This window comes from Hyla sarda, chromosome 7, assembly GCF_029499605.1.
Source record: "Hyla sarda isolate aHylSar1 chromosome 7, aHylSar1.hap1, whole genome shotgun sequence".
Classification (NCBI taxonomy): Eukaryota; Metazoa; Chordata; class Amphibia; order Anura; family Hylidae; genus Hyla; species Hyla sarda.
The window spans coordinates 221,234,301-221,249,272 of NC_079195.1; the positions used below are offsets into that span (position 1 = coordinate 221,234,301).

The 14,972-nt window shown below is 39.4% G+C and overlaps 1 long non-coding RNA gene across 1 annotated transcript in view; it reads right to left on the reverse strand.

Moving 5' to 3' along the window:
• Positions 1-1,575: 1,575 nt before the first annotated feature.
• LOC130283370 (uncharacterized) overlaps positions 1,576-14,972 on the reverse strand; it is a 48,319-nt gene continuing 34,922 nt past the window's right edge. The window contains exons 2-3 of the long non-coding RNA XR_008846675.1: positions 6,128-6,217; positions 1,576-1,814 (exon numbers count right to left, since the gene is read on the reverse strand). This is a non-coding gene — a long non-coding RNA (uncharacterized LOC130283370). The remainder of the gene's footprint in view (positions 1,815-6,127; positions 6,218-14,972) is intronic.

Sequence of the window (14,972 nt, forward strand, 5' to 3'; positions counted from 1 at the left end):
ATCATTGTGGCCCAATGCGGAAACAATCATGAACAAGTTGCAGGTGGGTGCAGTAGCACCAGTGGACAGATGTATGACCTTGACCCTCATGTGTAACATATAATTGTGTAAAAGTTGCAAAATGTCATCTCAGGTTTTCCCAGGTTGCCCGAGACATTACATCACTAGTCAGGTGTTTAGAGGGAGCCTGTCTCTGCTTCCATGGGTGGTCCGAGCTCTGGGTGGGAGATCATTCTACAAGAATTGTAGTTTTTTTGCGACAGCTGGAGGCACCCTGGTCAGAAAACACTGGTCTGTTGCATTGAAGGAATCACAGGTGTGCTTCAATTGGTGGGGTGGACGATGTGTGGGAGGGAGAAAAAAAGTGACCTAATCATTACAAACAAGGTATCATGGGACTTTTAGTTTGACAGAACAAACTCCAACAGGATATAGCCAGTTCACAAAAAGAGAGCTACAGCATTATGGTAAAAGAAAACAACATAGCCATTTAGCCCCAAGACAAGCAGGGATCCTTCCTAAGCATGTGCATTACTGTCTGGCAGGTACGTACTAAAATCACCTTATGGTGGAGAACCCCTTTAAAAAAAGAATCTGCAGCTGCATCCCCCTCCTCTACCCAGTGTTGCCCGGTCTCCCTACCTAAACCTTGTGGGAGAGGAAAAGCAACAATAATATAGAAATAACACACTATTGGGGAGTACTGTGAGCCCTGCACTGTGTACTGTCTGTCTCCCAGCTTTTCTAGTTTTCTGAAGAGAATATCTGTCTGGATTTGGGAAAGCTGGGTGGCATGCATATTGTGTGCCACCCAGCTTTCCCAGTCTTCCGAAGCCCCAGCAGTGAAAGGCTGCTTGTCTTTCCTGAACTCCTCACTGCCATGCCCCCTCCCTGCCAGGCTAACATCTTCCCCTCCTTATCTTCTCAGCCCAAAATAAATATTTTCTCCTTCTCTCCAGTGATCCGCTGTTCTTACCAAAGCAAACTGTAGTGACCACTACAGGAGAAATGTGGCATTGCACGTCATGCATTTGTGAGTCCTGTTCTATATGTGTGGCACATTGTTTCCCAAACCAGGGAGCCTCCAGCTGTTGCAAAACTACAACTCCCAGCATGCCCGGACAGCCGAAGGCTGTCCGGGCATGCTGGGAGTTGTAGTTTTGCAACAGCTGGAGGCACCCTGGTTTGGAAACCCTGGTGTAGCAACATTTAGTAAAACAATGTCCACTCGGAAAGAAATGTAGTTGTGTGGAACTTCAAGCAAAAAAAGTATAAAAAAAAAAAATGGAGATCTATAATGATTTTAAATGATTTTAAATTTTAAATTATATTTGAGCTTGACGTCATAAATATATAAATATATATATATATATATATATATATTATATATATATATATATATATATATATATAATATATATATATATATATATAAATAAATCAATACATATATTATTTTATTTATTTATTTTTATTTTATTTTATTTATATGGCGCCTACAGATTGCGCAGAGCTTACAATTATGGGGTACAAACAAAGACAAGTATCAGACATAATATTACACAATAACTATTCATATTACACAATAACTATACACATTATACATTTTTTTACTGTATCGGAATAAAATTATTAATGATAATTGTGAGGAGCCGGACATGTTCAGAACACGTACAGATTGGGTCCTACAAGCTGCACTGTATTTATCGCCATTACCGAGAACATCGTGACCTTTACTGTATATCTCTATTTTAAATTGCAGACTTCAAGTTGTTAATGCTCTTGTGTTCACGTCTAATTTTTGGCAGAAATTCCTGTATGAGTGGGAACGTACAAGACTATAACTACTATAATACTGCTCCTATATACAAGAATATAACTACTAAAATTCTGCTCCTGTATACAAGAATATAACTACTATAATACTGCTCCTATATACAAGAATATAACTACTATAATACTGCACCCTATATACAAGAATATAACTACTATAATACTGCTCCTATATACAAGTATATAACTACTATAATACTGCTCCTATATACAAGAATATAACTACTATAATACTGCTCCTATATACAAGAATATAACTACTATAATTCTGCTCCTGTATACAAGAATATAACTACTATAATACTGCTCCTATATACAAGAATATAACTACTATAATACTGCTCCTATATACAAGAATATAACTACTATAATTCTGCTCCTGTATACAAGAATATAACTACTATAATACTGCTCCTATATACAAGAATATAACTACTATAATACTGCTCCTATATACAAGAATATAACTACTATAATACTGCTCCTATATACAGGAATTTAACTACTATAATACTGCTCCTATATACAAGAATATAACTACTATAATACTGCTCCTATGTACAAGAATATAACTACTATAATATTGCCTCCTATATACAAGAATATAACTACTATAATGCTGCTCCTATATACAAGAATATAACTACTATAATACTGCTCCTATATACAGGAATTTAACTACTATAATACTGCCTCCTATATACAAGAATATAACTACTATAATACTGCTCCTATATACAATATAACTACTATAATACTGCCTCCTATATACAAGAATATAACTACTATAATACTGCTCCTATATACAAGAATATAACTACTATAATACTGCCTCCTATATACAAGAATATAACTGCTATAATTCTGCTCCTGTATACAAGAATATAACTACTATAATACTGCTCCTATATACAAGAATATAACTAATATAATACTGCTCCTATATACAAGAATATAACTAATATAATACTGCTACTATATACAAGAATATAACTACTATAATACTGTCTCCTATATACAAGAATATAACTACTATAATACTGCTCCTATATACAAGAATATAACTACTATAATACTGCTCCTATATACAAGAATATAACTACTATAATACTGCTCCTATATACAAGAATATAACTACTATAATACTGCCCCTATATACAAGAATATAACTACTATAATACTGCTCCTGTATACAAGAATATAACTACTATAATACTGCTCCTATATACAAGAATATAACTACTATAATACTGCTCCTATATACAAGAATATAACTACTATAATACTGCTCCTATATACAAGAATATAACTACTATAATACTGCCTCCTATATACAAGAATATAACTACTATAATACTGCTCCTATATACAAGAATATAACTACTATAATACTGCCCCTATATACAAGAATATAACTACTATAATACTGCTCCTGTATACAAGAATATAACTACTATAATACTGCTCCTATATACAAGAATATAACTACTATAATACTGCTCCTATATACAAGAATATAACTACTATAATACTGCTCCTATATACAAGAATATAACTACTATAATACTGCCTCCTATATACAAGAATATAACTACTATAATACTGCTCCTATATACAAGAATATAACTACTATAATACTGCTCCTATATTCAAGAATATAACTACTATAATACTGCTCCTATATACAAGAATATAACTACTATAATACTGCTCCTATATACAAGAATATAACTACTATAATACTGCTCCTATATACAGGAATATAACTACTATAATACTGCTCCTATATACAAGAATATAACTACTATAATACTGCTCCTATATACAAGAATATAACTACTATAATACCGCCCCCTATATACAAGAATATAACTACTATAATACTGATCCCTATGGATACAAACATAACTAGTTTCTATTCTAAGGTAGAAATGCTCCGATCCTGATGTGACTAATTTTTGATGGTCAGTAAATATATCTGTCCCTGACTATATCTCAACTCTCTTGATCGACCACTGCCAGGCACTGGCACAGCTCTGAGATGTTGTTCATGTCTTGACACCATGTACGGTATATTCTATTTTTCGATAAAACTGCGGCGGTTGTTTTTCTTTCCTCCGCTCTTCATCTGGAGGACGACTTATTTCACCCTCTACATTCTCCTTTTCATTACGGAGTCCACTGGTCCCCTCCTCGGCCCCATCCTGTCAGGACTCTTTCATTCCTCAATCTCACACGATTTTTAATAACACAACATTTACTGGAAACCTTTGGAGAATACATGAAGCGCCTTTCTCTCCTCTCCCCTCAATACGATCGTGACAGGCCGCCGCCGCCAAGCGCCTTTCAGAAATAAAGTACTTACTTCTTAAGGGGCCTGAAAAATAAATATATAGACCTAAAAATGCCATTCCTTAGGAGTAATTTAATCTGTTTAGGCTTCATCGAACCTTAACCCCTGAAAGGTGTACTCCGCCCCTAGACATCTTATCCCCTATGCAAAGAATAAGGGATACGATGTCTGATCGCAGGGGTCCACTGGGCAGCCCCCAAACTCGGCTGCAGCACCCCAGACATCCGGTGCATGGTGTTACGTTCGCCCCCTCAATACAAGTCTATGGGAGGGGGCGTGACGGCCGTGGCACAGCCTTGTTGTGGTGATATCACCAGCTCTAGGGATTCACCGGGCACTCCCGCTCTCTCATGAATCAGCTTAAAGGTGTACTCTAGTACTTAAAAATGTGATTGGCATAGTGAGCTGTCAATGCCAAGATTAGTTCATTTTAGAAGGTGGGGGCCGGAGTTCTCCCTCCCTCTCTTTCTCTCCCTTTAGGGTTTCCATAGGGACGTTGCAGGTACAACGACACTAATTCATCTGTTTAGAGTACAGGGAAAGATCTAGGGAAAGAATCGGAACAGCTAGTTTCCTGTGTGTCGTCTTCTGCTTCACTCCTGAATCATCATAACCATTAATTTTTACCATCCTCCCTTCCCAAATCTTGTCATCTATTGGTAAGTTGCTATTTTTGTTCTTTCTGCCAGCATTCATCCATGCTTTGTGTGTATTTCATACTATTTGTGTCACATTGGGCAGGAATAGAGTGAAGCCCTAATCTTTCCCACACCCTCTGTCCCTGCCTACTTGCGTACCTGTCCTAAACAACGGGCCCACAACCATGAGGACGTTCCCTACCTACTACGTTCAGGGACAGACAGAGTCAAAATAATAAACTACAAAACAGTAGGAGTCAGGGAGCAGCCGGAGGCACACAAACTAACAGAGATACACTAAGATAAACACACAGTCAAAACAAAGTCAGTCTTAGCCAAAGTCAGTAACCGGAGATAGCGAAGTAACAATGCAAATACCAGAAGAGAAGCCAAGAACCAAGCCAAAAGATCAGAGTACCAAAATAGACAATAGAGATATAAGGAGTGCTAGCTTCACTCAACAGGTAACTTTCACATGCAAAGCACAAGAGAAAGTGACTTCCTTACATATGAGAGTGTAGGTGAAAGGAGAATCCTGATTGAAAGAAAAAAACAGAATACAGATAGGCTGGGAAGAAACTCCAACCACACCCAAGCAGCTCAGGGCCTTGTCCCAGTAACCAACATAAGCAACAGAGCTATGCAGAATTAACCCTACGGGTGCAGACAGAATCAGTCATTACAATTTGAACATGCAGTAAGTCCTGGGGGTATCTGAGTACTGGGAGCCACAGTTAGGACCCAGGAAAGGCAAGAGCTACAGGAGAAAACCCAGTTTTGCATCTAGTGACCAGATGGCGTGAGAATTTTGCTGACACATTTGGAAACCCCTATGTTAAAAAAAAAAAAAGCAAAAAACATTTTCCGCAATATGAGATAACCGAATGAGTTATTGCAGTGACTGTGAATTAGCGGTAGATTTTCTTACGCTTTATTGGCTCATCAAATAGAAGCTTCCTGTAATGAGAGCCCGAACCGGCCTAGAAAATACTCCGACATTACATTCATAAAGAAATCATGATTCTGAAAACTTAATTTAAACAAATTAACATGAATGTTTTATTACCCAAAGATTAAAAAATAGAAATGTGATTTTCTCTGCAGCCTCTTCCCAATATAGAGCTGAGATATTTCATAGGAAAACTAAATATTTTAGAACACTTAGTTAGTAATTCATTCACATGTATTTGCTACATATAGGAGAAGTTCCTCAAAACTCAGTGAGATCTCAGAGACATAGAGTGAATTTCTCCAATATTTATGACTATTCTATATAAAACATATCTGTTATTAAAGGGGTCACCTGGTTCGGAATGCTTTATTTTCCCTGTGGTGGTGCTGCAGGGGAACAGATCGCGTGGCACCAGGATGGACTCCAGATCACAGCTAATCGCTAGAGGTCCAAATGTAATTGTCAAAAGTGGAAAAGTGTAAGTCATTGTATATCTTACAATAGACATTTCTTCTTAAAGGGAGTATAATCACTATAATACTGCCCCCTATGTACAAGAATATAACTACTATAATGCTGCCTCTTATATACAAGAATATATCTACTATAATACTGTCTCCTATATACAAGAATATAACTACTATAATGCTGCCTCTTATATACAAGAATATAACTACTATAAAACTGCTCCTATATACAAGACTATAACTACTATAATACTGCTCCTATATACAAGAATATAACTACTATAATACTGCCTCCTATATACAAAAATATAACTACTATAATACTGCTATATACAAGAATATAACTACAATAAAACTGCTCCTATATACAAGAATATAACTACTATAATACTGCCTCTTATATACAAGACTATATCTACTATAATACTGCTCCTATATACAAGAATATAACCACTATAATACTGCCTCCTATATACAAGAATATAACTACTATAATACTGCTCCTATATACAAGACTATAACTACTATAATACTGCTACTATATACAAGAATATAACTACTATAATACTGCCTCCTATATACAAGAATATATATACTATAATACTGCTCCTATATACAAGAATATATCTACTATAATACTGCTCCTATATACAAGAATATAACTACTATAATACTGCTCCTATAAACAAGAATATAACTACTATATTACTGCTCCTATATACAAGAATATAACTACTATAATACTGCTCCTATATACAAGAATATAGCTACTATAATACTGCTCCTATATACAAGAATATAACTACTATAATACTGCTCCTATATACAAGAATATAACTACTATAATACTGCCACCTATATACAAGAATATGACTACTATAATACTGCTCCTATATACAAGAATACAACTGCTATAATACTGCCTCCTATATACAATAATATAACTACTATAATACTGTCTCCTATATAAAAGAATATAACTACTATAATACTGCTCCTATATACAAGAATATAACTACTATAATACTGCTCCTATATACAAGAATATAACTACTATAATACTGCTCCTATATTCAAGAATATAACTACTATAATATTGCCTCCTATATACAAGAATATAACTACTATAATATTGCTCCTATATACAATAATATAACTACTATAATACTGCTCCTATATACAAGAATATAACTACTATAATACTGCCCCCTATATACAAGAATATAACTACTATAATACTGCCCCCTATATACAAGAATATAACTACTATAATACTCCTCCTATATACAAGAATATAACTACTATAATACTGCCTCCTATATACAGGAATATAACTACTATAATACTGCTCCTATATACAAGAATATAACTACTATAATACTGCCTCCTATATTCAAGAATATAACTACTATAATACTGCTCCCTATATACTATACCTATATACAAGAATATACCTACTATAATACTGCTCCTATATACAAGAATATAACTACTATAATACTGCCTCCTATATACAAGAATATAACTACTATAATACTGCTCCTATATACAAGAATATAACTACTATAATACTGCTCCTATATACAAGAATATAACTACTATAATACTGCTCCTATATACAAGAATATAATTACTATAATACTGCTCCTATATACAAGAATATAACTACTATAATACTGCTCCTATATACAAGAATATAACTACTATAATACTGCTCCTATATACAAGAATATAACTACTATAATACTGCCTCCTATATTCAAGATTATAACTACTATAATACTGCTCCTATATACAAGAATATACCTACTATAATACTGCTCCTATATACAAGAATATAACTACTATAATACTGCTCCTATATACAAGAATATAACTACTATAATACTGCTCCTATATACAAGAATATAACTACTATAATACTGCTCCTATATACAAGAATATAATTACTATAATACTGCTCCTATATACAAGAATATAACTACTATAATACTGCTCCTATATACAAGAATATAACTCCTATAATACTGCCCCTATATACAAGAATATAACTACTATAATACTGCTCCTATATACAAGAATATAACTACTATAATACTGCTCCTATATACAAGAATATAACTACTATAATACTGCTCCTATATACAAGAATATAATTACTATAATACTGCTCCTATATACAAGAATATAACTACTATAATACTGCCCCTATATACAGGAATATAACTACTATAATACTGCTCCTATATACAAGAATATAACTACTATAATACTGCTCCTATATACAAGAATATAACTACTATAATACTGCTCCTATATACAGGAATTTAACTACTATAATACTGCTCCTATATACAAGAATATAACTACTATAATACTGCTCCTATGTACAAGAATATAACTACTATAATACTGCTCCTATATACAAGAATATAACTACTATAATACTGCTCCTATATACAAGAATATAACTACTATAATACTTCTCCTATATACAAGAATATAACTACTATAATATTGCCTCCTATATACAAGAATATAACTACTATAATACTGCTCCTATATACAATATAACTACTATAATACTGCTCCTATATACAAGAATATAACTACTATAATACTGCTCCTATATACAATATAACTACTATAATACTGCTCCTATGTACAATAATGTTAATACGTATAGCAGCATAGCTGACGTTCCAGCCCCAATCTTTCCCAGGTATCTGTCCCCATTATCCAATTTTCCTTTAATATTTTGGAGATCTTTAGACATCACTGGGTCAGACTCTGAACACATAGGAAATGAGCTGCAGTAACATCAATGACCGCAATATATCACCCAGGAGATGAAGGAATTAAAAGGACAGTTTCTTGTCTGGATGAGATGACACGGGGTGACTCCGAGTGTAGAGAAGCTTTAATCCTCCGCCCAAACACACAGCGCAGAATGTCTGTGACCATGTAGTGACCTTCATCAGAATTCACCGGCTTCCTATCCAGACAGCGGACGACTCCGATCACAACTTAAAAGGGGAAGTAACTATAAAACGGAACAAAACCGGATACAAAATATTCACCTTATGGTCAAACCTTCCACAACTCACCTGAAGCAAACAGCGGGATGAAGCTCTGTCTCCTATTGACTTCCTCCATCCCCTGTCTGGATTCCTCAGGGGTGGAGCTATACTGGAGGGTGGGGCTATACTGGAGGCTGGGGCTATACTAGAGGGGCTGGGTTTTGTATCACTGTTAAAGGACAAGTATCATGCATAAAAACGTATCCCCTAACTGTGTCCGACCACTGGGACCCCCTATGATCTCCTGCAGGGGCCCCCTGCTCTCCCCAGAAACAGAGTGGGCCATCCCCCGCACGAAGCGGCAGCCGACACACCCCCTCCATATATCTCTATGGTAGAGTCGGAGATAGCAGAACGGCCCCCCCATTGATATATTTGGAGGGGGGCCTGGCAGCTGCTGCTTCGTGCAGGGGTCGTGATGCTCCTCTCTCAAGGAGAGCAGGGGGCTTGTGAGGAAAATCTTGGGGGGCCCAGGTGGTCAGACCCCCTGCAATCTTAAAGGGGAACTCCGTCGGAAACAAGTGGAAAACAAATGTTTTCAAATCAACTGGTGGCAGAAAGTTAAATGTTAAAAAATCTTAACCCTTCCAGTACTTATCAGCTGCTGTATACTATAGAGAAAATTGTGCAGTTCTTTCCAGTCTGACCACAGTGCTCTCTGCTGACACCTCTGTCCATGTCAGGAACTGTCCAGTTTAGAAGCAAATCCCCATAGTTACTGACATGGACAGAGGTGTCAGCAGAGAGCACTGTGGTCAGACTGGAAAGAACTTTACAAATTTCTCTGGAAGCATACAGCAGCTGATAAGTACTGGAAGGATTAAGATTTTTTAATAGAAGTAATTTACAAATCTGTTTAACTTTCTGGAGCCAGTTGATTCCAGCAGAGTTCCCATTTAAACTTATAACCTGTTCTTGGGATGGGGAATAAGTTTTGGGCAGGATATATCTCCTTTTATTAAATACTGCCGCCTGACACCCCCCAAGCATCCCTTCTACAAGGCTGCATTATGATGTTCTGCAGCAGCTGAGGTGTGTATGATAATGTTCTGCAGCAGCTGAGGTGTGTATAGTGTTATGATGTTCTGCAGCAGCTGGGGTTTGTATTATGAGGTTTTGCAGCAGCTGATGCATATAATTAATTTCTACAACTGAGGTGTGTATTATGATGTTCTGCAGCAGCCGAGGTGTGTATTATGATTTTCTGCAGCATCTGAGGTGTGTATTATGAGATTTTGCAGCAACTGAAGTACGTATTATGATGTTCTGCAGCAGCTGAGTTTTGTATTATAAGGTTCTGCAGCAGCTGATTTGTATAATGAATTCTTAAAACTGAGGTGTGTATTATGATGTGCTGAAGCAGCTGCTATGTGTATAATGATGCTCTGCAGCAGCTTAAGTGTGCCTCAGATCTCTGTGAGGTTTGTACAGTATTATGATGTTCTGCAGCAGCTCAGGTTTGCATAAGTGATAAGAAGCACCTATGAAGTGCCACAATTCTTGCTACCTGCAGTCACCACTGGGGGGGGGGGGGGGGGGTTAGCGACAAATCTGAGGAATCTCCATAACATCTTATACATAGTTTTGTGCGATCGGGAAGTTCCAAGTGCGGGAACGAGATCTACGTGAAAAAGTCTCTGCGACGACCGCTCAGTATTCCTTTCACAGTAAAATCTTTTGCGCGTAGACACTTTTTTAAAATTTCTTCGCCATTGAGATCGTTACAATAGCCGGTTTGTTGAGCGGCGAGAAAATAGCGACATTTTGTTTGCCAACCGCCGGAATGTAATCTCGGAAGCGTTTTTTTTTCCCCATCAAGTAATAAAGATATTTGCGGAGCGGCAACGTGAGCAGAGACGGTATTTACGGCGCGGTCTTCACAAGCAGATAAATCGTAAGTGTTTGTCAGGTGGTGTCGGATTATATGGGCCGTAAACCGCGCATTATAAGGAGACGTGGGATGGATGAACCAGTCACTTTTACTACATCGGCGCTTTCTCTGCCCGTCCGGCGTAAATTATAACCGCCAAGTCCTGGATGGTGGCGGCCGCGACAAAATTATACCGCTGCAAGGTCCTTCTGTAATAGAATTGTGTTCATGTCCAGGGGTCAGGTCATGTTGGGGGTTGTAGTCTTCTATGTATACTGCAGTGGTATCCAAACTGTAGACCTCCAGATGATGCAAAACTACTACTCCCAGCATGCTGGGAGTTGTAGTTTTGCATTATCTGGAGGGCCGCAGTTTGGAGGCCACTGCTGTATACAGTATAAACGAATTGTGGCTGGAACATGTTGGGAAGTGTAGTGCACTTCGTATAGAGTATAATAGAAATGCATTATGGCCATGCTGGGGGTTGTAGTGTGCTATGTATAGATCAAAATAGGATTCTGTTATCATCGGCCCAATAGGTTATATTGGGGGTTGTAGTGCTCCTGGTACAGAGTATAACAGAATAGTTTTAGGGTCATGTCCAGTTGTAAGGTTATGCTGGGGGTTGTAGTGTTTTATGTATAGAGGATAATTAAATTGTATTATGGTCATGTTATAGTTATGTCCGGCTAGATCCTGTTGAGGGTTGTAGTGTGTTATATATGTAGAGTATAATAGAATTGTATTAGGGTCATGTCAAGTTGTAAGGTTATGCTGGGGGTTGTAGTGTTTTATGTATAGAGTATAACAGAATTGTTAAATAGAAGGAGAAATGAAGATGGGAGGTGTAATTTCCCAACCAGTGTGCTTTCAGATGTTGCAAAACTACAGCTCCCAGCATGCCCGGACAGCCAAAGGCTGTCCGGGCATGCTGGGAATTGTAGTTTTGCAAAAGCTGGAGGCACACTTGAGCAGAACTGCACTCAATGTTTGAGGCTCCACTGCTGAGACCCCCAAAAATCACAAGAACTGGGGTCTCAAAGCTCCCATTTGAATGGAGTACCAGTCAGGGGGTGCATGCAGCTGCTCGATTTAACTCTCTGTGTCAGTCTTGTCTTATGGTCATGTCCAGCAGGCAGTGGTGTTGAGGACTGTAGTGTTCTACGTGTAAAGTATAATAGAATTGCCTTGTGGTCAGGTCATGTGGTTGGATCATGCTGGGGGTTGTAGTGTGTGCTATGTGTAGAGTATAATAGAATTGCATTATGGTCATACCCAGCTGTTAGATTGTGTTGGGGGTTGTAGTGTTCTTTGAATACAGTATAATAGAATGCCATTATGATCAGGTCATGTGGTTGGGTCATGTTGTGGGTTGTAGTGTGCTTTGAATACGGTATAATAGAATGCTATGATCAGGTCATGTTGAGGGTTGTAGTGTTCTACATATAGATAGAATTGTATTATGGTCATGACCAGCTGTTAGATCATGTGGGGGGTTGTAGTGTGCTATGCATAGAGTATTAAAGAATTGTATTGTGGTGAGGGTGTGATGAGGGCAGATGGAATTACCCTAGGGGCAGATGGCATTAACCCCTTGTGTTTGTGACGCCAGGGCACGGTTTATCCTCTACACCACCTGAAGGTATGCCGCTGGAACCTGGGCTAGGCACGGGGCAAATAATGACTCCAACGCCAAGTTACGGAACAACGGCAGCTTTACGGAATCAGACAGGTGTAACAGTCTACACAGCTTAGCTGGGCCCAAGGAGGAGACCAGTGACTTCAGAGACCACAGGGCTTGCCGGGACTTATAGTGGACTTGGACAATTTGATGCAGGGCCATGCTGACTTGAGACTTGACTTGGACTGACTTGACTGAGACTGACTTCACCCCGTTTGTATCTTACCTGGCTTTGACTTGGACCTAGGGGTAGTGGATTTGTGGATCCGTGGCTGCGTGGTAGACTTTGGCCTCCTCTTGACTACAGACACACACCTAGGACTTGACCTTGCTGCACTCAGCTAAGCAGGAACTAAGAGCGTGAGCTAGCTCTATCCTAATGCCTTAGCTGCTGGGGCCCTTCGGCAATAGCTACTTCTCCCCAGAACATTATGCACGACATTATGCATGACAGATGCCTCATGCAGGTAGACCTCTTCCTCTTGGACAGTACCTCTGACATTAGGTGGCAGCAAGCCAAAAGGGATCTGCGTCCCAGTCGTCCAAATGAAAGTAGGCAAAAGGAATTTTTGTAGGGTTTTTCGGACGGGTCACTGCTGCCGCCCACTCTCCTCTCATACTTTGTACAGGAGTGTATTCCACAATCTCCCCGCTCTCCAGAGAATGCAGTGGTGTGGGGAGATAGTCCCTTTGAACTGCACGACAATTGACCAAGATGGTCCCACCATGATGACAGTCCATGAGGGTGCCAAACCTCCGCACTTTGTCGAATTTTACTAGTGTGGCTCTGCACCATTCCAGGGGTGGCTCTCCCTCTCCAGGGATGATCCAACATTCTGATATATAGGACCTCCAGGGTCTTGGTGTCTTGCTGCTGATTCTGGCGCACCTCATAAAGTAGCAGTTTTGGCCCATACTCTCTCCTCCTTTGTGCCCTCATCTCTTCCACTATCTCAGCCACCTGGGCTTCTCTCCTAGCCCTCTCAGACTGGGCCGTCAAAACTGGGGGATGGAGCTTCCCTGGCAGGGGAAGAAGGTGCTCTCTTATATAATGGATTAGTCCTGGCTCATCGCCAAAGGTGATGACCGGGGGCGTACTGCAGACTTCTGGACCTGGGGGATTTGCTCTGGGCTAGGGGTAGAAGGAGGGGTAGAGAAAGCAGCCTCAGCCGGGGTACTAACTTTGGACTCCTCTGTATGGATCTCTGCCCAGGATCCCCAGGTCCAGTGGTGAGGGGACAGCCTCACCGGCGATGATCCTCGGGAAGATGCTGGTGTTCCCTCCATTGTCGTCGGGCAGTAGGACTTGGTAGCAGGCCTCTTCGGCCCCGATGGAGATCCATTGTAGACGCTCTAACAGCTCCTGAAACATTTGCGCCGCTGCAACTTTCCGGGCCTCCGGTGCCATCTTGGAACTCACCGTCCTCGTGCTCGCAGACTTCCAGCAAACTGAGAGGATCCGGTGGCGCTGCTCCTCTTATGCAAGGCTCCAAGAAAATGGCCGCTGGCCGGAAGTATTTCAGCTGTGCAGTGCTGACTTCCGCTCCCCCGACAACAAGTGGCGGATCTTTACCGTTCCACTTCGACTTCGATACAGCAACATGATTTTCACGCCCAGGGGCGGGACGCTGACCAGCGCTGGACATTTTCGTGCGCTTCTCCGGCACATCTTTAACCCTTTCAGGTACAGACAATGGTTTGTTACGCAGCATAACGTCGGACCTGATTTTACACATGGTCGGCACAGTTGTAGGACAGTTCACAATGGCAGATAACAGTCTTCTCTTCACCTCCCCCTTTATTTCACAAGCGCCTCGGATCAAACACTTTTTACTGACAAAGTTCCGTACACTTTCTGTTGAAAATTTTTGTCGCACACTCGTGCATTTTACTCTGCAATACTGGACACAGTTCAGACTGGGGGGGTACGTTCTGCATAAAGCGCACACACTACTGAATGGGTTCTTTAGTTCTGTATATACTATGGAAAAAGGAGCTGACATTGGCCGGGTCAGTGCTGGTAACACATCATGTAATGTACTGAACTGGCTTAATGTAGAGATGGTACAAGGTAAGTTAAGTAAAGTAAATATAAGCA